This window comes from Tenrec ecaudatus, chromosome 5, assembly GCF_050624435.1.
Source record: "Tenrec ecaudatus isolate mTenEca1 chromosome 5, mTenEca1.hap1, whole genome shotgun sequence".
NCBI lineage: Eukaryota > Metazoa > Chordata > Mammalia > Afrosoricida > Tenrecidae > Tenrec > Tenrec ecaudatus.
Genome location: NC_134534.1, coordinates 88,195,056 through 88,212,296, shown reverse-complemented (window position 1 = coordinate 88,212,296; position 17,241 = coordinate 88,195,056). Strand labels below are relative to the sequence as shown.

The 17,241-nt window shown below is 41.9% G+C and overlaps 1 pseudogene; it reads left to right on the top strand.

Annotated features, from left to right (window-relative positions):
• Positions 1 to 884: 884 nt before the first annotated feature.
• Positions 885 to 14,290, top strand: LOC142449155 (heterogeneous nuclear ribonucleoproteins A2/B1-like; annotated as a pseudogene).
• The last annotated feature ends 2,951 nt before the right edge of the window (positions 14,291 to 17,241 follow it).

Below are 17,241 nucleotides of genomic sequence, written 5' to 3'. Positions count from 1 at the left end.
CAGCACTCTGTGATGCTCACCTTCCCTGACACGATCACTGAATATAAAATGCGTGCATAAGTAAATGTGGTGAAGAAAGCTGATGGTGCCCAGCTACCAAAAGATATAGCATCCGAGGTCTTAAAGGCTTGAAGATAAACAAGCAACCATCTAGCTCAGAAGTAACAAAACCCACATAGAGGAACCACACCATCCTCTGTGATCATGAGGTGTCTATGGGACTAGGTATCAGGCATCAAAGACTCAAAATAAAACAAACAAAAAAAATCATATCGATGTGAATGAAGGGGAGTGTGCAGTGGAGACCCAAAGTTTATCAGTAGTCAAATGAACATTCCCTGTCAGAAGGGCCACAAGGAAGAGATGAACAAATCAGGGTGTGTTGTAGCATGGACAAAACACTAAACTTTCCTCTAGCTCTTTAGTGCTTCCTCCCATAATCCCACCCCCCACTATCATAATCCCAATTCAAATAAATCCCTCAGGGCCAATAATGAGTGTAGTGATATTAGGAGGGTAAGGGAAGGAGGGAAGAAGGGAGGAACTGTAAGAGGAACTGATCACAATGATTAACATATAACCTTCTCCCAGGGGGACAGACAACAGAAAAGTGGGTGAAGGCAGAGAGTGGTTGGTGTTAGACATGAAAAAATATTTAAATGATCAAGGGTTCATGAGGGAGGGGAAAAAATGAGGAACTGATACCAAGGGCTCCAGTAGAAAGAAAATGTTGATGGAAACAAATGTACAGATGTGCTGGACTCAATGGATGTATGTATGGATTGTGATAAGAGCTGTAAGAGCCCCCAGTAAAATGATAAAGAAAAAAAATCACCCTCATTTTGTTCTGGTGTGGAAAATAGGCTGAAACGGCTGAGTCTACAATGGAAAGATAAAAGGATCCTCTTTATAAACTCCTCCTTGGTGATGTAAGCTTTGACACCACAGAAGAAAGCTTTAGGAACTACCATGAGCAAAGGAACCAACTTACAGACTTTACGGTGATGAGAGATCCCACAAACAAAAGAGGCATGCAGGTTTGTAACTTGTCATCTATGTCTGAGGTTGATGCTGCTACGACTGCAAGGTCCAGTTCAATCGATGGGCAAGTGACTGAACCAAACGTGCTGCATGTAGTAGGAGAGGAATATGGAAAACCAAGGATTCACCATAACTGCAGAAGCTGTTTGTTGGTAGAATTATGGAAGATACTGTGGAATTTCACCTTATAGGTTACTTTGAGGACTATAGAAAAATGATACTATTGTGATCATTGCGCTGATTATCTAGAAAGAAAAAGAGATTTTGGCTTTGTTACTTTTGATGTCCTTGATGCTGTGGATAAAATTGTCTTATAGAACTACCACACTATCAATGGGCATAATGCAGAAGTAAAGATTTTGTCAGACAAGAAATGTGGGAGATCCAAAGTTTTAGGAGTGGAAAAGAAAGCAACCTTGGTTTTGGGGATTCTCACGGTGGTGGAAGATCTTTTGGATCAGAACCAGGAAGTAGCTTTAGAGGATTATCTGATGGATATGCAAGTGGTTATGGATTGGGTAATGGCCCAAGACTGGGCTTTTTTACTCGAGTAAAGAGTTACAGTTCTACCCTATCTTGGCATCAATTTGACGGCAGTGAGTTTTGTATTTTGGTTTGAAATACAGGATATGGAAGAGGATCTGGAGGTGGTAATTTTGGAGGTAGCTCTAGTTAGGGAGGAGGAAGAGGAAGGTATGGTGGCAGAGGACATAAGTATGGCAATCATCATGGGGGATGGAGAAATAAATTATGGAAGGGAAATTACAATGATTTTTCACATTATAGCCAGCAACTATCTCACTATGGTCCAATGAAGAGTGAAAACTGGTGGTAGCAGGAACATGGAACATGACTGGCCCATATGGTAGGAAACTAGGAGGGAGGAGCTGATATTCCTTATTCCAATTTGTAATGGGTTTCACTCTATAAATAGGAGAAGATGAGAGTGCAAAGGTAATAGAATGGTTTTCAGGTTATTGAGATAATAACCATAAGAGATGTGTAATCCCAGCCATGCATAAATATGCAGTGATACGGCAGAGGACACAACAGAGCAGATGTGCAGAGAGACATTTTGGTGAATGGATTGTATTATTTTATAACATACTTTACTGGGGAGAAAGAATTGTGAAAAATGCTTTTGAGATAGTTTCTTAGATGTTTAATTGTTGTTTCTTTCTAGTGGCCTTGTGAAAGTGTAGGAACATTCCTTCTTTGACAGTGTTAAATGTGTCAGTTTTAAGTGATCTAGGAAACCTCTTTAAAAAAATTTCCTCAAAGATTTGTAAAGATTTTTAGGCAGGCATATGGCGTAATAATATAGGTGAGGACATGCTGGCCCACCAGTCCCCGAGGACGATATTCCTGCTCAGAGCAGACAATGCCCAGAGAGGACCAAAGACCTGACTCCACCACGAGACATGATGTCCCTCACTAAACTATAGCACTGTGGAGACAACACTGGAGACATAGTGCAGTAATTATGTATAATCTGACCCCATCATGCTGGGGCAAAACACTAAAGGCATTCACAGAGCAGCCAGGAGAGCAAAGTGATGAAATCCCCTGTGAATACAAAAAATAGACGTTGGACACAAAGTGTGGCACCCCATCAGACTTGATTGGAAAGCGCTCCTAAAGGCCAATAAACAGACCCATTTGTAGGCCTTTCCATTTTTGTCAGTGGCTTTCTTTTTGTTGTTATTGTTTTATTGGTTTCAACTTCCTTTGTTGTTTTGCTTGGCTTTGCATGAATTTTGTGCTTATTAGTGTCTCCGCATATATATCTAGATGAGATAGGCAAGATAAACATTTTGGAGATGAAAAGAATGGGACCAATGGTTCTAGGGGGGTACGGAAGAAGGGGAGGATGGAGAAAGGAAGGGTGGGGTGGGGAGGGAACCAACCCAGGACCAAGGGAACAACAAATGAACTAAAATCAGTGGAGAGAAGGGTGTAGGATGCCTAGTGGGGCTTGTTAAAGGGCAATGTAGCAGTGAGGAATTACTAAACCAGAATGGAGGCTGAACATGATGGTGGGACAAGAGGAGAGTAAAAGGAAATAGAGGAAAGAACCAGGAGGCAAAGGACATTTGTAAAGGTCTAAATATAGGCATGTACATATATAAATATATTTATATATAACAAGTGTTGGATAGAACTATGTACTCATATCTATATGTCAAGAATTAAGGTTGCAGATGCACATTGGACCTCGAATCAAGTACTTTCTCAACACTTTGTTCTAATAATCAGGCATTCTGTGATGCTCACCTTCCTGACACTATCGCTGAAGTCAAATTGGGTGCATAAGCAAATGTAGTGAGGAATGCTGATGGTGCCTGGCTATCAAAAGATATAGTGTCTGGGGTCTTAAAGGCTTGAAGGTAAGCAAGCGTCCATCTAGCTGAGAAGCAATAAAGCCCACATGGAAAAAACACACCAGCCTGTGTGATCATGAGGTGCCGATGGGGTCAGGTATCAGGCATCTAAGACCCAGAATAAAACCATACCCAAGGTGAATTGGGAGGGACATGGGGTGGAGACCCAATGCCCATCTGTAGACAATTGGACATCCCCTCACAGAGGTGTTACAGGGAAGAGATGAGCCAGTTAGTGTACAATATAGCACCAATGAAACACACAACTTTCCTCTAGTTCTTTGGTGCTTCCTTCCCCTGCTGTTATGACCTCAATTCTACCTTACAAATTGCATTGGACCAGAACATCAACACTGCTACAGATAAGTTCCTGAAACACAGGGAATCCAGGATAGATAAATCCCTCATGGCCAACAATGAGAGTAGAGATATGAGGAGGATTAGAGAAGGGTGGGGGGAGAAAGAGGGAACAGATCATAAGGATCAACCTAGAAATCCCTCCCAGGAGGGAGCGGATGTCAGGGGATTAAATGGGAATTGAATACCTTGAAATTGATGATGGCAGCATATGTGCAAATGTGCTTGACAGTCGATGAATGTATGGATTGTGATGAGAGATGTAAGAGCCCCCAATAAAAGTATTTAATAAAAAAGATGAGAAAAAAATTCAGTGCATGTCTAGAGTTAAGCTGTTGTACATCAATTTTTTTAAATTAATAAATCTTTTTATTAGGGTTCATACAACTTTTATCACAATCCATACATACATCAATTGAGCAAAGCACCCTTATACATTTGTTGCACTCATCATTCTCAAAATTCGCCTTCCACTTGGGTTCCTGGAATCAGCTCTGTTTCCCTTTTTTTCCCCCGTCCCCCTCCCTCCCCGATCCCACCTCTGGTCCCTTGATAGTTTATAAATAATTATTATATCTTATCTTACACTCCCCGGCGTTTCCCCTCATCCGCCTCCCCATTGCCCATCTCCCAGATGATTGACTAATTGTACTTGATAGTGTTCTCCAGGTTGACCCTACTATTATAAACCAACCAAACAAACAAAACAAGACATAGACTTTCATACCACAGAGAAGGGACTTTTCAGATTCCCGAGGTGAGTAGGGCACAGGAGTGAAGAGGACGCATTTGGTGGTGGGTTCACAGGCATTAACTTCATGAAATTGAAGTAGTAATCTACAGGAGGGAGAAGAGAAATCAAAGGAGTGGGGTAGGGAACGATGTTGAGATGTTTATTTAGTGTAACATATTGAATGCAAAACGGATGATCTGAAATGTAAAGCCCCACCTAAATCACAATTAAAAGAAAAAGAAAATGAGAAGCAATCAAAATATAAGCAGCTTCATTATATACATATAGATAATTTTGAAGGAGGTCTATTTGAAATTTAATTATTTAAGTTCTTTGAGAATTAGTACACTCTTCTATTTACATATACAAATCCACTGTACTATCAGTTGAGTATCTTTAACACTGACATTTCATCCAAGCATTAGTCTTGTATTTCAAGGCTTATTATGGTTTTTGTTTTGTTTTTATTATCATATCTTGTCATGGTAATGGTGTAAGTCTTCTAAAATTCTTTAGAAATTAAATAGGCAAGTTCTAAATTAATGAGATAGTGCACATTTCCTCTTATAGGTATAACACATCAAACTAAAGAATCCCTAAAATGAACTTAGCTACCTACTCTCAGCTCAATTATGATTTATTTGCTCAACTCATCTAATCATATCCACAGATACATTATTCTACTCTTTTCTTAGTTATAATATTAAAAAAACCAAGGTGAAACAATTCATACACATTCTGATTTAACTCATCCACTGCACTCCCCTCAATGTACAGTCTTGTCATGTATCCAACTTCCTAGCAGTGTCTTCTGTTTCTATTCTACCTTCTGTCTTAGTGCTCCAGAACTTGCCCGAAGGAAAATCTGCCCTTGTGATGACAAGCACTACAAATCCCCATGTATAGTTTCTATTTTAACACCATTTGCTATTACATTGACTTCAAATCATGCCTCCACATGTGTGACAAACTTGGACTCTAGTCCACAGGGCTTTCGGTGATGACTGTTCAGAAGAGATCACAATGTCTCTCCTCTAAGGCGCCTTTGGGCTGATCAGAATCCTAACCTTTCAGTTAGCCGCCAAGGGTGTTAATCATTTGCCAGAACCAGAACCAACACTCATTGCCATTGAGTCTATGCTGACTCCCAGTGACCCTATGGGACAGGGTTGAACTGCTGCCTGTGTACTTCTGAACCTGTAGCTCTTCACAGGAATAGAAAGAACCATCTATCTTCTTGAAAATGGCTAGTGTTTTCAAACTGCTGGCTGCAGTTAGCAGCCCAGTGTATACCCCAGGAAATCCCTCAGTGGGGTAGAAAGTCATTAAACATAAATTTTATATTGCGTAGTGATTAATGCTAAGAACAATAACAGGAAGAGGGAGAATAAAATTTTTATTTTTAATTTGCAGTTGAATGTTTAGGAAAGGGCTTTTAAAAGTGACATTTATATAAATGTGTGAGATAAGTGGACAAGAACCAGACTTCTGAAGAAGGGCATCCTGGAGTGGGGAAGGCCTATATGGAGGCCTGGCTTATTGAGCAGAGAGGCCAGGGTGTGCAGAGCTTCATAAGCCATGATTGACATTGATGGGAGAACAAGAAATGACACAAACCAACCTGATTTCTGTTTAACAATCCGATGCTGACTGCCGCAGAACAACTAGATGGAGTGGGCAAGGCAGAACCAAGGAGACCTGGACAAAATAGGCAGAAATGATCCAAGGCAGAGCAACCACACAACTACCATGGAGGTGTGAGAAGGACTTCAATTATGGATGTGCTTTAAAGATATTGCTGGTGAGATTTGCTTGGGGTTCAGATATACCCCATGAAGTGAAAAGACCAGTCAAAGGGAAATCCACATTGGGGGCAATTGGAAAAATAAGGTTGGCCTTTACTGGTGGGGATACTTAAGGTATCAGAAGGTTGGTTGTGCCCATGAGGAACTCAAGGTGCCCCCTGGTTATTTGGCTAGAAATGCCAATCTGGATACAAGTAGGGCTGTATGTATTTCCATATCAACACTGACACCTGGGCTATGACTGAATGACGTCACCAGGAATGGAAGGAAAAGAGAAATGGTTCAAGGCCGTGTCTGAGGACACTTGGTGCTTGAATAAGGAACCAGGGCAACAGAAGAGAGGGTACACAGGTGGACAGAGAGGTGATGTTTTTGGAGATAATGAAGAACATTTTTGGTTTTCATTTCACCCTATTCTTCATTGAGATAACCCCTATGAATCCAGGACAGATAAATCCCTCCGAACCAGTAATGAGGATAGCGGTACCAGGAGGTTAGGGGGAAGGTGGGGACAGAAACAGGGAACTGATCACAATGGTTGACATTTAACCCTCACCTCCAGGGGAGCAAACAACAGAAAAGTGGGTGAAGGGATACAGTGGTTGGTGTAAGATATGATGATAATAATTTATAAATTATCAAGTGTTCAAGAGGGAGGGAGAGTGGGAAAGGGAGGGAAAAATGAGCTGATACCAAGGGCTCAAGTAGAAAAAAAATGTTTTGAAAATGATGATGGCAACAAATGTACAAATGTGCTTGACACAATGTACGGATGTATGGACTGTGATAAGAGCTGTATGAGCCCCCAATAATATGATTAAATTTAAATAGGTAAGTAAGTTCAGGGAGAGGGCAGAGATAACCATTATGCTGCCATTTATTCTTTTCAATAATTTATTGCTACTCATCAGTACTTTTTATTTCTGTTATCCTTCCATTTTAATTACCTTGATTTAGGGCTATAGTATTTGTGTTATTCCAGGTTGACTAGAGAAACAAATTCATAGATATTCATATGTATGTGTGTAAGAAAGAGCTTTATATATAAGAGCAGTTGAATATTAAGAAAACATGCCAGCCATGTCCAGATCGAGTCCATAAGTCCAATATTAGCCCATATAGCTGATACCAATCTGTAAACTCAGACTCACGAAACACATGCAATGCAGCCAAATGCAGTACATCACAGGTCAGTGGATAAAAGGTCTTGTGGATCCAGTGGTAGTGTAAACATCTCAGCACTGGCAGGAGTCTACACATGGTTCCCTCAGTTTCAGGGCTCTAGCATAGCTCCATGTGTCTTGTCAATGGAAATGTCTCACAGGGAGTAAGCCTGTGTCTTTCATTCAACGAGCATTTATCTTCTGAGCACCTCCAAATGAGCTCATCAAGCTGCAACCTGATTGACAGGCTTAATTCTACCCCTTCACTCTTAAGTCTCAAATTGACAACTGATTATGTAACCACCACAATATTATAACCAATTGGAGGCGAATGAGCTCATGTCCTGGCCTCCTGGTTCATAGGTCTAGCTGCATGGGGGGACACGGAGTTCACGATGGGTCAGCTACAACCTAGGTGCAAAGTGAAAATGGACAGCTTTGCTCAGGCTGCCAGAAAGTCGGATGTCAGGGAAGCACGCATGCAGTGAATCATCTCCCTAGCATCTAATGAGAAGCAGCCTGAGGACAAGAATTTGTGAGTATCTGGGCACAAGGCTTGTCAGGCTTGTCAGAATCCTGCAGAGAACCCTGCATGATCAAGACCAGCAGTTCTCTCCTAGAGAGCTTTACCAAGGAGGATGAGGCGCTAAGCAAGCAGTGGGAGAGAATGGAGCACCTGGCAAAAACCAGCCTGCCTCATCATTGGCCACCTAGAGCTGGCCCAGCTGCCCAAGCCACCAGGATGACAGTCACAGAAGTGATGCATGGACCCGGAGTAGGCCTCCTGCTGCCACGGCTACTGCTGTTTCAGCTCGCCCAGCTGTAATGAGCCTCTGTGGGGAGGCTTGAGAATATTGGACCCTTTTACATTTGTATCTCCAATGAATTTCTCCCTCTACCGAGTGAGGATCCCTACCCTCCCTTACGGGCATATTTTGAGAGCTCACTCTCAGTAAATATCCTACATGCTAATATCTATTTCAAATATCTTCTTCTTGGAGAACCTGAGCTCAGACCTGAAGAAAGAGACAGAAAGAGACAGAAAGAGGCACAGAAAAGCAGAAAAATGAATATGGTGGCACCGATTGATATGCAGGATGCTTCCCACATATATTTGTGCCTCTCTGCGTCTCTCGGTGACGCTCTTGTCCTCTCTTGTACTTCTCAAAATAACCACGAGGTGGCAAACTTGCACTAATTTTACAGCCCAGAGGGTGCTGCCCAGTAGAACACTGTCTTCTGACAATAAAGGGATTTATGGCTTTCTTTAATAGCATAAGCTTTTCAGACATTATGCACCTGAAAACATTACATAGACTTACCTTTCTTTTGTGACTGACAGTTTCTATTAGGTTAACTGTGTGAAGACAAAGCTAAAATTTCTGCATAAAATTTTTTTATTGCTGTATTATGATTTAAGCTCTTTTAAACTTGCAAAAGTCATGTTTTTTAACTTGTGGAAGTGAGTATAGAATTAAATATAACAATATGTTAAGAAAACAATTTTGTTCTTTAAAAAGCCTTTTTTTGCAGTTTATTTTTCACACACTGGGCAGAAGAATTGATTTTCATATGAATTTTTATTCTGGACGATTATGAGGTCTTAGAGTGTAGGCTAATAGAAGTTAGTGTCCTCTGCTTTTCTGGTTGCTGACTCCAAGCAGCAGGAAGATAGTCCCCATCCCAGGGTCAGCCAGCCTTGCCATGAGAACCGTGTACCAGAGCCTGTACTGAGGCCGCTCTTCTAGCTGCTCCTGCCACCAGCATCAGTAGTCCCATTGGCTCAGGGTAGTCAGTCCCAGTAGGACATCCCTGAAATGATCTGTTCCTATTAGCTGTTGTTGACTTGTTCCCAAGATGATCCCATACACAAAAGAAGTCAGCATCACCAGGTTCTGTGCCACCCCCAAGAAGGAGCCATTGAAATGCTTAGATTTTTATTGGCTAATTTTCAGAAGTAGGCCCTCACATATTTCGTTGTAGTCCATCTTAGTCTGGAAGTTCTGCTGCAACCGATTCCCCATCATTGCAAATGACACATTTCTACCGAGTGATGGGGTGGGGGCTGGAATCAAACCTGAAACTTTCACTTGGAAGGGGAAAGTTCTACCACTGAACTACTTCTTCCCCCGGAAGACAGTCTACATGGGTTTCTCCCTCCTGATGTGCTTCAGAGTAGGAGCTGAGCAGGCCAAGTCCAGTCCATTGCCCGTATGCTTACGGCTAACAACTACCAATAGCATTGTGGTGACAGAGAACTCTAACTTTGAAGCACACATAAGCAAAATATTCCCCCTTCCTCTCTCCCCAAATTCCATTCTTCTCATTCCAATGCATTATGTATTACACAAAGATAGCACTCAACTATTATGATTATATTTGAATTGTATTTATTGAAACTTACCAATACTTATTTGCTAGCTTGTTATATACACAAACAAAATCTAGTTGCCACTGAACAGATTTCAATTTAGGACAGCCCCATGTGTAAAAAGTTGAATTGCATGGGAGACGGGGAGGCGGGGGTAAGGAGGTGGTGTGGACCAACCCAGGGACAGGGGAGCAACAAGTGATCCAAAATCAGTGGCAAGGAGGGTGTGAGAGGCCTGGTAGGGATTCAGCAAGGGCAATGCAACTGAGAGAAATTACTGAAACCCAAATGAAGGCTGAGCATGATAGTGGGCCAAGAGGAAAGTAAAAGGAAATAGAGGAAAGAACTAGGTGACAAAGGGTATTTATAGAGGTCTAAATACAGGCATGTACATATGTAAATGTATTTATATAGGATGGTGGGGAAACAGATTTATGTGCACATATTTATAAGCTTAGTATTAAGGCAGCAGATGGACATTGGGCCTCCACTCAAGTACTTATTCAATGCAAGAAGACGTTCTATTAAATGGCATTCTATGATGCATACCTTCCCGACACGATCGCTGAAGACAAATGCATGCATAAACAAATGTGGCAAAGAAAACTGATGGTGCCCAGCTATCAAAAGATGTATCTTAAAAGCCTGCAGATAAACAAGTGGCCATCTAACTGAGAAGCATGAAAGCCCACATGGAAGAAGCACACCTGCCTGTGTGACCATGAGGTGTAGAAGGGACCAGTTATCAGTCATCAAAGAACAAGAAATCATACCAGTGGGTGTCCACCTTCCTGATATGATCACTGAAGACAAATTTGTGCATAAGCAAATGCGAAGAAAGCTGATGGTGCCCAGCTATCAAAAGATACAGCGTGTAGGTTTTTAAAGGTTTGAAGATAAGCAAGTGGCTATCTAGCTCAGAAGCACCAAAGCTCACATGGAAGAAGCACACCAGCCTGTGTGACTACGAGCTGTTGAAAGGATCAGGTATCAAGCATCAAAGAACAATAAGTCATATCATTGTAAATGAGGGTGAGTGCAGAGTGGAGACTCAAAGCTCATTGGTAGGCAACTGGGCACCCTCTTACTTAAGAATTGTGGGGAGGAGATGAGCCAGTCAGGGTGCATGGTAGCAACGATGAAACATATACCTTTCCTTTAGTTCTTAAATTCTTCCTCCCACCTCCCTCTCACAATCATGATCCCAATTCTACCTTATAAAACTGGCTAGACCAGAGGATGTACATTGGTACAGATAGGAACTGGAAACACAGGGAATCCAGGACAGATGACCCCTTCAGGACCAGTGGTGAGAGTGGCGATACCTGGAGGGTGGAGGGAATGAGGGGTGGAAAGGGTGAACTGATTACAAGAATCTATGTATAGCCTCCTCCCTGGGGGATGGACAGCAGAGAAGTGGGCGGAAGGAGACATCGGACAGTGTAACATATGACAAAATAATAATGACTTATGAATTATGAAGGGTTCATGAGGGAGTGGGGAGGGAGGGGGAAAATGAGGAGCTGATGTTAAGGGCTCAAGTAGAAAGCAAATGTTTTGAGAATGATGATGGCAGCAAATGTACGAATGTGCTTGACACAATGGATGTATGCATGGATTGTGGTAAGAATTGTACGAGCCCCCAATACATGATTTTTTAAAAAAGATAAGAGCACTTCAAAAAACACAAACAAAAATGAAAAAGTTCAGTTGTGCTCTGTGAGTTTTCAATGACTGTTTTCTCTAAGAAGACCAGGCCTGTCTTCTGAGGCACCTCTGTGTGGACTTGAATCTCGAGTCTTTCAGTAAGTGGCCAAGTGCATTACTCTTCGCACCACCCAGCACTTCTTGTGAAAAATAGGAGTGCTCTCTTATGATTTACTCAAGGAAATCAGTGCAGACGCCACTGAAGAGCCATTTACCTTTTGCCCATGCCAAAAATAGAGACCCACGTGAACACAAGTAGCAAAATATTTAAAGACAGGGTACTATCAAGTGCACATTATTAGAGTTAATGAAAAGGGTCTCTGGTGACACCAATGGCTACATGTTTAACTACTAGGCAAGCGGTTGGAGGTTCAAACCCATGTAGAAATGCCTCAGCAGACAGAACTGGCAATCAACTTCTGAAAGTCATGGCCTTGAACACTCTGGAAAAGCCTTGAAAACTGAAAGCAGTTCCACGCTTCAGACCATGAGTCGGGATTCATTCATTAATAACAAAAAATAGACCAGGGTTAATGAAATGATTTAGTTTTATAGATTTGAAGTTAGCCTAACCAGAATGGTATCGAGAAGGAGTAGAGATAAAAAACAATGTTTTCTTCAGGACTTACTACTCTACTGTAGCAATGAGGGGCTGGGGAACAGGAGAGGGTGCAGAAAGCCTATGGAGGACCTGCGGTGATTTCTTGGTGCACACCTTCAGCATCTTCGTCTTGTTCAGGTAAAATTTATGGGAAAGCTGAGTCTACTCTAAAGCCTTTTCAGGTTGCACTTATGTGAGTTTTCAAATAGACTAAGCAAGTCTTGGTCACACCACATATACCATTCATATCTGGGGCGAGCTTGGATTTATCTTTTCAGCGCAGGTGGATGGAGGTCCATGGCATTTGTACCATCTACCCACTGGGAACAACTAGCAGTGCTTCTCGATCTTCCCCATGCTGCGGCCCTTTCATACTCTTCCTCATGTGGTGGTGATCCCCCACCATAAAAGTATTTTTGTTGCTACTTCAGCACTGTGTATTTGCTACTGTTATGAATCGTGCAACCCCCATGCAAGGGTCGTTGAACCCTCAAAGGGTTTGTGTCCCACAGACTGAGAACCGCTGAACTAAAGGAAGAAAGGACAGAGATGAGAGTATCACCTGGGGTGAAGATGGATGTGCTCTCTGTGTAGCAGTCAGGAAAGTGTTGTCTCAAATTAGTGTCCTTGATCTTCTGTTTTATAAAAAGCGAGATGTGCACACCTTCTCCTGAGATAAAGTTGTTTATGTTGCTGTGATTTTCTGACAAATGTCTCTGAGGACTTTGCTGAGTGGCTTGGATACAACATCCCTGACAACCCCACTGTAAGTCGCTTTCACGAGATGGCATGAAGACAAAGCATCTGCAGACAGGTGCAGCCACACCTGGTTCTAATGCTCTCATCTGAGTTCCACTAGGCGATGTCCTTTCAAATCCTTGGATGCTCTGCTGTGCTCACAGTCTAGGAAGGGACAGCAAGAGCAGGAGTTGTGGGATACACTTAGAATTCCATCTAGCAAACATTTACTGAGCACCTTGGTGTGTCAGACTTAGGCCAGGTTCTGGGGAAACAAAGATGATGAAGAGATGTTTCCAAAGGTAAAGGAGGTAACATTTTAGAGTGAGAGAAGCATGACCACATGAATAATGAAATAGAATGGATGGGGGAGATGGGTACATGTTAAATGATACAGAGATGTTAGTAGGCAGAGAAGGGGCAGGTGTACATCCTAGATAGAGGAAGCAGCATAAACAAAGGTATGAAGGAATGAAAGTCCAGGGTGAGACTTGAATGGTCCAGTGAGGCTAGAATAGAATTTGTCAGTCCATCTTGTTGAGGGTCTTCTTATTTTTTTTATTGCCCACTTACTTTAGGAAGAATGATGTCCTTTCCCAAGAACTGTACTCTCCTGATAACATGTCCAAAGTACATGAGACGTTGAAAGCGAGAGTATTGTATTCTGTGAGCTCTCTTCTTAAAAATGGAGAAAAGTCCAAAAGTAAGTAATTCAATATGATCCAGATATATTTTGAGACTGATAAATTGTCGCAATGATTAAGCACTTGGCTTCTAAACAAAAGGCTGGCTTTTGAACCCATTATCAACTCCACAGGGAAATGATCTGGTGATATATACTTTTATACAAAGTTACAGCCTAGAAACCCCCGGGACAGTCCTACTGTGCGCTACGGGATGGCAGGGAGTGGAGACTGCCTTGTTGGCACACAACCACACAATTACACGTATCAGGACAAGCACGGAGCTACTGCTTTCTTAATTGGAACATAAACTTTGCAATAGGAGTGCCAGTGGGGCGTAATTTCCCAGGCAGCAATTAGCTATGCTGGGTGCCCAACAAAAGCACATCCTTCGTCATGTTTCCAGTTGAATTATGTGCCTAGTTCTGAATCCTTTCGTGTTCGTTCCTTCTGTCACTGTCAAAATTCAGTCCTAAATCACAACCAGCTTTATCTATGAGCATAGTTTTTTTTCAGTAACATTTTTTAACTTCTAGTCTTTCCTCTTTACGTCCTTCTAGACGGTTATTAAAATATGCCCCAAATGTTCTCTCTGCAATTTGAAATTGATGACAGACACCACTGTTCTCTTTGGAAACCCTCCACCGAGCCTTGTTGTCTTAGCGAAGAAGCCAGATGCCTCCTGGGCCAGCCCTGACCTGCCGCTCTGAACCTCAACTTCTTTACCTTGTTCCCCTGCTCCTCAGGTACTGTCTCATTATTCAGTCTTTCACGTCAAGATGGAAAAAAACCTTTCTTATTATGAATTAGGTCAAGGGTGTCAAACTGGTGGCCCCTGGTCTGCATGCGGTCCCCAAGGTAATTTTTTGTGGCCCGCGAGGCTCTGAAATAAGATGAAAATAGAAAAAATTGTTATGAAGAAAATAGCGCTTAGGGGAGGTCGAGGTAATACCGTACACACAATTCCCTTGTTAACCCTTTAACTACTGAAGACTAGTATACACGTGGCCAGTGCCTTTCCAGGGGGCCTGTGGACATGTATACACGTGCTGACTCAGTGCTGGCGACATTTGGAAGTGATACATCTGTCACTCGCAGTGTCACGTAATGTAAGCATATCCCAAAGCAAAAGGTTAAAAAGAGCACTCTGGGTTGTGCTCTTATGGATCATACCTAGCAGTAGTGCTGATTAACAGTTTTACAGGGAAGCCATTATGATTGTGCATCATGTTTGTGTCAGCTGTCCAACATTTTGTGTTTTTTATTAGTTGCTTTGTTATATTTTCCGGTCATAACATAAGAGGGAAGTGAAAACTAGTAGGAGGAAAGCGCTGACAAGTTTCGGGTAAAAACGAATAATTTTAGTTTTATAAATACATTAAATAAAATAAATGTTGAAATAACAGCAATTAAATAGTGTTTTAATTATCCTATCTATATTCCCGAATCCTCATTCAAAATATAAATTTAACAGAAGTTGTAAATGTGCTGTGGCCCGCGTGAATCTTGCCAGTTGCAGCAAATGGCCCGCGTTTTCATTGAGTCTGACAGCCCTGACTTAGGTGAAGGTTTACAGCGTAAGTTTGCCATTAAACAATCATACGAACTTGGCGGCATCATGTCACAGACTGCGACCCCTGCAAGGAGAGCAGACATCTCACTTCCACTCTATTTTGTTTCCATTCCTCCTCCTTTCCCAGCCGTTTGCTATTTTGTCCTTGGGAAAATGCTGTCTTAAAGCAATAGTATCATTGTTATATGATTAACGGATCAAACAATTCAGTCCTTCAGTCATATTCAGGAGGGTGGTGCACTCATCACCGCAATCAGTTTCAGAACATTCTTCCTCCTTGTACCCATTGCTGCTGACTACCCATTTCCCCTAACAACCTCCTCCTCCTCCTCCTTCTCCTCCTCCTCCTCCTCCTCCTCCTCCTCCTCCTCCTCCTCCTCCTCCTCCTCCTCCTCCTCCTCCTCCTTCTTCTTCTTCTTCTTCTTCTTCTTCTTCTTCTTCTTCTTCTTCTTCTTCTTCTTCTTCTTCCCCCCATTTTATTGGGGGCTCTTACAACTCTTGTTACAAACCATACATCAATAGTATCCGACATATTCGCACATATATTCCATCATTCTTTTCTAGATATTTGCTTTCCATTGAGCCCTCCGAGCCTCTTCTTTTGTGTCCGTGGGTAATGATTAATCCTGGTGCTCTCCTCAGAGACCACCCCCCACACCCCCCACATCGCCCACAGAGAAAAACAAGCAAAACAAAAAAATTATTAAAGGACCTAGCACCATGGATCATAAAAAACAGAGAAAAACCTCAATAGAAAAGGAAGAAGATATATTTGAAAAACAGAAAAAATGCAGAATGGCTGAAAAGAGAGATCTGGGTGACGAAGTGTTGCATTGCCCCACCCCCGTTACAATGCTGTCTGTCCGATATCAAGGCGATGCACATTCCTGTGGCCAGCGGTGGTTTCCCAGAGAATCAATCCATGCAGGGACCTTGCAAATGGATTTCGGGCTTTCACTACCATCCATAAGGTTCCACAAACCAAGTATTTAGCATGTAGGCTCTGGTACTAGTCTCTTTTTGGATCACACAGGCTGGTGTGCTTCTTCTGTGTTCACTTAGCTGATTCCTCATTTTGATGACTGCTTGTTTGGAAATAAGTGTTTAAAACCCCAGACACTATTTCTTCTTCTTTTTTTCTGATAGCTGGGCATCATCTGGTTTCTTCACTAAACTTTTCTATAGCACCTATATCTTCAGTAATCTCCTCATGAGGGTGAGCACTGATCAGGGCCATGTCACAAGAACGGATGGTTCTTATATTAGGGCTGGAATCAAATGCGAGCTCCAAATGCATTCATGTATCTATGGTTGATATATATCTTTGGTTCACTTTATCATTTGGTCGGAGTACGTCATAAATCATCCCCATGGGGTAATGTTATTCAGAGTATTATTTTATTCAATGGTATATAATTTATAACATGGTTGGGAAAAGAAATTTATACATGTGTAGGACATCTTTTTAGTTTATACTACATGGCAAAAGCTGCCCTTTTAATCTTGAAAGTCTGATTGCTCTAAAGCATGCTATATTCTTAGTATTATTGTTCACCTTAGTGTTTGATTGAAAACTGAGCCACTGTGGTGAGTTCAGGCCCAGGCCTGAGGGTGGCTGAGATCCATAACCTAGGAATGTCCATCAGTATTTACCCAACCAATAAGCCTTTGTTTGTTTGTTTTTTGAAATTTTGAAGTCTGGTCTACATTTTTCTCTCACTTTATCTAGGACTTCCAAAGTGATTTCCTTTGGAGTAATTGGTAGTGGTAGCTGGGCATCCTCTCATTTCTCTGGTCTCAGGGTTGTGGAGGATGAGATTCATGTGGTTCATTGAAATATTTTTTACCAATAAATTTTCAAATTTCTCCACTCCTCTTTCCTCAAAACTGTGAGAAACCAATAATCGTGCTTTACCTGGTTGCTCGCCATCTTTTAAGGACTCTCTTTCTACTTACCAAAGTAGGATACGCATCATTGTTGTTGTAGACCTTGTTGTGCCCTTTGATCTTGGTGTCCCCCGAGACTATGATCCTGAGCTGCCAGGCCTGATAACTCATTCCCTCAAGGTGTTTGGCTATGAGCATTTA